The sequence below is a fragment of the Arachis ipaensis genome, chromosome B3 (genome assembly GCF_059453495.1).
Source record: "Arachis ipaensis isolate K30076 ecotype BB chromosome B3, ASM5945349v1, whole genome shotgun sequence".
NCBI lineage: Eukaryota > Viridiplantae > Streptophyta > Magnoliopsida > Fabales > Fabaceae > Arachis > Arachis ipaensis.
In genome coordinates, this window is record NC_142438.1 from 95,479,068 (window position 1) to 95,485,430 (window position 6,363).

Genomic DNA, 6,363 nt, shown 5'->3' on the forward strand with positions numbered 1-6,363 from the left:
TTTCCATTATTATTATTACTTTTCTTTATGTTTTCTTCTTCTTTTTCTTTCAACTTTCATTATCTATGTTTCCTTTTGCTTTCTTTTTCTTTTTACATTATTTTAATTGGTGTTAGAAATTTAACTGGGTGATTGTTTTCTTCTATATTTTTGCTTGTAAGGAATTATTTGACAATTATCAATAATTATTTTTGGGTTGTTTGCATGTTTAAATTTAATACTTTCCATAACATATTTACCATGCATGCTGAGTGTTTATGAAAAAGCCCGTATGGAATTGTGCATATTTAAATATTCTACTCTTCTACTCTAATGCTTGTTTTTCACAAAACCCTTTTTTATATATTATTGATTGAATATAATTGTCAATACAAACAGGTTGTTAATTTGAAACACTTGATAATCAAATTGGGCATTTAATGCTTGATCTATGCTACTCATGCCTTTGCCATCATGCCAATAAACATCTTGCATTTACTTGCCATAACATGCACTTGCTATATTTCCATTGATGAACTTCTCACATGTAGTCGCGATCATGTGTTAACGACATCCTTCTTTACCGTGCATTGATTATCACTTGTACCATCCTCTTCCTTGCTCTAACCCTTAGATTTAAAAGTTACTTTCTTTTTCCTTTTCAGGATGGCCACCAAGAAAGGTAAAGAGAAAGCTACTCCCAAACCACCGGCGAGGAAAGGAACAAAAAGAGCACTAACCGCGGAACCTTCTTCAACAGCAGTAAAGCCCTCAACAAAGAGAATCAAGAGGATCATCAAGGTCGATGAAAAAGAAAAAGCCTTTCCAGCAAAAGACACTGCGCGGTTCACTAACCGCTACTGTGAGTAGATGTTCTCCATCCTGGCTAAAAGGAACTATAACAATGAGTACCTACTCATCCTCCCGACCCATATTGTTGAATTTGTTGAGCCCCGCACTGAGCAATGACAATGGGAATTCCTACGGAGATAGCCATGGCAGGTTAACCTTTCATGGGTAGTTGAATTCTACTCCAATTTTCACATGCCAACCATGCAGTCTGTCTATGTCCGTCAGAAGCAAGTTCCCATAACTAAAGAAGCCATTCAGCGAGCTTTAGATCTTCCCCCTGCTCCAAAAGGATTGGACGCATTTCAAAAAGCATCTTTCAAGCACCAGACATACCAACTTGACTGGGACGCCGTTCTCAGAGTTAATAGCACAACCTGGCAGCAAATGGATCTATGGATAACATTGATCCCGACCTAAGGGAATATTGGCTTCAGCACTCACCTTGGAAGCTCAAGTATGGGCACAAATCATGTCCCATTACGTCTTTCCGAGCACTCACGAGTCCTCCTTCACTGCAGACATGGCTGTTTTACTCTGGTGTATCCTTACAGACCAGCCTCTCAATTTACCAAGACACATTCGGAATGTTATGGGACACGTATAGATTACGGGCAACCTACCTTTTCTCGCCTTAGTTTCAGATCTAGTCTCAGCAGTCGGAGTCTCCTACAGAGCTGGGGACACTGGTGCACGAAATGGTGATCTCTGATAATGGCTCCAAAAACTTGGTGCTCTAATCTCAATTCATAATTTGTCACAACTTCGATACAACAAACCAGCAAGTGCACTGGGTCGTCCAAGTAATAAACCTTACGTGAGTAAGGGTCGATCCCACAGAGATTGTTGGTATGAAGCAAGCTATGGTCACCTTGTAAATCTCAGTCAGGCGGATATAAAATAGTTATGGAGTTTTCGAAATTAAATAATAAAAGAAGGATAGAAATACTTATGTAAATCATTGGTGAGAATTTCAGATAAGCGCATAGAGATGCTTTCGTTCCTCTGAACCTCTGCTTTCAATGGCCTTGCACTCCCTTCTTCATAGGCGTCCCATTACTCACAGGATTCCTCTCAGAAGTGTACATGAACTGGTTATTAGCAACCATGTCAATGAGTTCTTGAGCTTCTGCAGGCGTTTTCTTTAGGTGAATGGATCCACCTGCAGAAGTGTCCAATGACGTCTTTGCTAATTCAGACAGACCATCATAGAATATATCCAGGATGGTCCATTCTGAAAGCATGTCAGAAAGACACTTTTTGGTCAGTTCCTTGTATCTCTCCCAAGCTTCATAGAAGGATTCACCTTCCTTCTGTCTGATGGTCTGAACATCCACTCTAAGCTTGCTCAGCTTTTGAGGAGGAAAGAACTTGGCTAAGAAAGCCGTGACCAGCTTATCCCAAGAGTTCAGGCTGTCTTTGGGTTGAGAGTCCAACCACACTCTGGCTCTGTCTCTTACAGCAAAAGGGAAAAGCATGAGCTTGTAGACTTCAGGATCTACTCCATTAGTCTTAACAGTATCACAGATCTGCAAAAATTCAGTTAAGAACTGAAAGAGATCTTCAGATGGAAGTCCATGAAACTTGCAGTTCTGCTGCATCAGAGAAACTAGCTGAGGTTTCAGCTCAAAATTGTTTGCTCCAACGGTAGGGATGGAGATGCTTCTTCCATGTAAATTGGAATTAGGTGCAGTAATGTCACCAAGCATTCTCCTTGCATTATTGTTGTTGGGTTCGGCTGCCATCTCCTTTATTTGTTCGAAATTTTCAATAAGGTTGTCTCTAGATTGTTGTAATTTAGCTTCTCTTAGTTTCTTCTTCAGAGTCCTTTCAGGTTCTGGATCAGCTTCAACAAGAATGCCTTTTTCTTTGTTCCTGCTCATAAGAAAGAGAAGAGAACAAGAAAAGAAGAGGAATCCTCTATGTCACAGTAAAGAGGTTCCTTATTGTTAGTAGAAGAAGAAAAGGAATAGGGGTGAAGAAGAATGAAGAATCCAAACACAAGGGTAAGGATATAAGCAGTGATGTGAGATGAGGAGATGTTAGTAGATGAATAAATAAATAGAAGGAGATGAGAGAGAGGGAGAATTTTCGAAAATAATTTTTGAAAAAGAGTTAGTGATTTTCGAAAATAGTTTTTGAAAAAGGTTAGTAATTTTCGAAAATTAAAATAAAAAATGAAAATAATTAGTTAATTAAAAAGAAATTTTGAAAAAGGTGGAAGATATTTTCGAAAATTAGAGAGAGAGTTAGTTAGGTGGTTTTGAAAAAGATAAGAAACAAACAAAAAGTTGGTTAGTTAGTTGAAACAAATTTGAAAATCAATTTTGAAAAGATAAGAAGATAAGAAGTTAGAAAAGATATTTTGAAATCAAATTTTTGAAAAAGATATGATAAGAAGATATTTTTGAAAAGATATGATTGAAGTTAGTTTTGAAAAAGATTTGATTTTTTTTTTCTTTTTAAAATCACAATTAATGACTTGATTCACAAGAAATCACAAAATATGATTCTAGAACTTAAAGTTTGAATCTTTCTTAACAAGCAAGTAACAAACTTGAAATTTTTGAATCAAAACATTAATTGATGATGTTATTTTCGAAAATTGTGATAAAAATAAGAAAAAGATTTTTGAAAAATATTTTTGAAAATTTCGAAAATAACTAAGAAAAATGAAAAAAATTTGATTTTTGAAAAAATATTTTGAAAAAGATAAGATTTTTAAATTGAAAATTTGATTTGACTCATAAAAACAACTGGATTTTAAAAATTTTTGAAAAAGTCAAATCTAATTTTCAAAATTTTAAGAGAGAAAAAGGGAAAGATATATTTTTTTTATTTTTGAATTTTTAATGATGAGAGAGAAAAACAATGAAAATGATGCAATGCATGGAATTTTTAGATCAAAACAATGAATGCATGCAAGAATGCTATGAATGTCAAGATGAACACCAAGAACACTTTGAATGTCAAGATGAACATCAAGAACTTATTTTTGAAAAATTTTTTGATGCAAAGAAAACATGCAAGACACCAATCTTAGAAATCTTTCATGTTTAGACTCTAACAAACGAAAAATGCATATGAAAAATAAGAAAAGATGCAAAACCAGAAAATATGAAGATCAAACAAGAAGACTTACCAAGAACAACTTGAAGATCATGAAGAACACTATGAATGCATGAATTTTCGAAAAATGCAAGATGAACATGAAATTGACACCAAACTTAAAAATTGACTCAAGACTCAAACAAGAAACACAAAATATTTTTGATTTTTATGATTTTATGATTTTTTTTGTATTTTCTTTTAATTTTTTCGAAAATTATTTTGAAAAAGAAAAATAAGGATTCCAAAATTTTTAATATGAATTCCAGGAATCTTATGCTCTTTAGACTAAAGCTCCAATCAAAGGGGTCAGGCAAGGCTTAATAGCCAGCCAAGCTTTAGTATGTAACTCAGACATGACACGCCTGACATTCCCTATCCAGAAGAATTAGACATGGCTTTACAGCCAGCCAGGCTTCAACATGCTTCATGAAACACTAGAATTCATTCTTAAAAATTCTGAAGAAAAATATATTTTTGTAAACATTTTTATTTTAAAATTTTTTTTTTCGAAAACAAAGAAGAAATTTTTTTGAAAAATTTTTGAAAAATTTTTGAAAATAAAACAAAAAGAAAGTTACCTAATCTGAGCAACAAGATGAACCGTCAGTTGTCCAAACTCGAACAATCCCCGGCAATGGCGCCAAAAACTTTGTGCACGAAATTGTGATCTCTGGTAATGGCTCCAAAAACTTGGTGCTCTAATCTCAATTCATAATTTGTCACAACGTCGATACAACTAACCAGCAAGTGCACTGGGTCGTCCAAGTAATAAACCTTACGTGAGTAAGGGTCGATCCCACGGAGATTGTTGGTATGAAGCAAGCTATGGTCACCTTGTAAATCTCAGTCAGGCGGATATAAAATAGTTATGGAGTTTTCGAAATTAAATAATAAAAGAAGGATAGAAATACTTATGTAAATCATTGGTGAGAATTTCAGATAAGCGCATAGAGATGCTTTCGTTCCTCTGAACCTCTCCTTTCCTACTGCCTTCATCCAATCAATCCTACTCCTTTCCATGGCTGGCTTTATGTAAGGGCATCACCGTTGTTAATGGCTACATCCCATCCTCTTGTGAAAATGGTCCAAATGCTCTGTCACAGCACGGCTAATCATCTGAGGTTCTCGATCATACTGGAATAGGATTCACCCTCCTTTTGCGTCTGTCACTACGCCCAACACTCGTGAGTTTGAAGCTCGTCACAGTCATTCAATCCCTAAATCCTACTCGGAATACCACAGAAAAGGTTTAGACTTTCCGGATTCTCATGAATGCCGCCATCAATCTAGCTTACACCACGAAGATTCTGATTAAGAGATCTAAGAGATACACATTCAATCTAAGGTAGAACGAAAGTGGTTGTCAGGCACGCGTTCATAGGGAATAATGATGATTGTCACGTTCATCACATTCAGGTTGAAGTGCGAATGAATATCTTAGAAGCGGAATAAGTTGAATTGAATAGAAAACAGTAGTACTTTGCATTAATCTTTGAGGAACAGCAGAGCTCCACACCTTAATCTATGGAGTGTAGAAACTCTACCGTTGAAAATACATAAGTGATAATGGAGTTCATTGGTCTCGGCCCCAGAAGGGAACCGGAGTAACCAAGACTGCGAATACAATGATAAAAAGTTCTATTTATAATAAACTAGTCACTAGGGTTTACAGAAGTAAGTAATTGATGCATAAATCCACTTCCGGGGCCCACTTGGTGTGTGCTTGGGCTGAGCTTTAGATTTCCACGTGCAGAGGCTTTTTCTGGAGTTGAACGTCAGGTTTTAACGTATTTCTGGCGTTCAGCTCTGGTTTGTGACGTGTTTCTGGCGTTTAACTCCAGACAGCAGCGTAGAACTGGCATTCAACGCCCATTTGTGTCATCTAAACTCGGCCAAAGTATGGACTATTATATATTTATAGAAAGCCCTGGATGTCTAATTTCCAACGCAATTGGAAGCGTGCCATTTTGAGTTCTGTAGCTCCAGAAAATCCACTTTGAGTGCAGGGAGGTCAGAATCCAACAGCATCAGCAGTCCTTCTTCAACCTCTGAATCTGATTTTTGCTCAAGTCCCTCAATTTCAGCCAGAAAATACTTGAAATCATAGAAAAACACACAAACTCATAGTAAAGTCCAGAAATGTGAATTTAACATAAAAACTAATGAAAACATCCCAAAAAGTAACTAGATTCTACTAAAAACATACTAAAAACAATGCCAAAAAGCGTATAAATTATCCGCTCATCAGACACCAAGGCCATGCTTCCACGGGATGATCTATATGTCCCTAACGGGAAGTATATCAGACCTCCAGCAGCCACTATCAACCGAAGCACAGAACCAGCGGAAGATATCCCTTCTCCTACCACATCACAAGCACCTTCAACAAACCAATTGCTACATCAGATACTTGAGAATATGGAC

General features: G+C 36.3%; 1 non-coding gene across 1 annotated transcript; it reads left to right on the top strand.

Moving 5' to 3' along the window:
* The first annotated feature begins 2,066 nt into the window (after nucleotides 1–2,066).
* Nucleotides 2,067–2,174, top strand: LOC148571652 (small nucleolar RNA R71). The gene has a single exon (XR_015908429.1). It is a non-coding gene; the product is annotated as a small nucleolar RNA R71 (small nucleolar RNA).
* The last annotated feature ends 4,189 nt before the right edge of the window (nucleotides 2,175–6,363 follow it).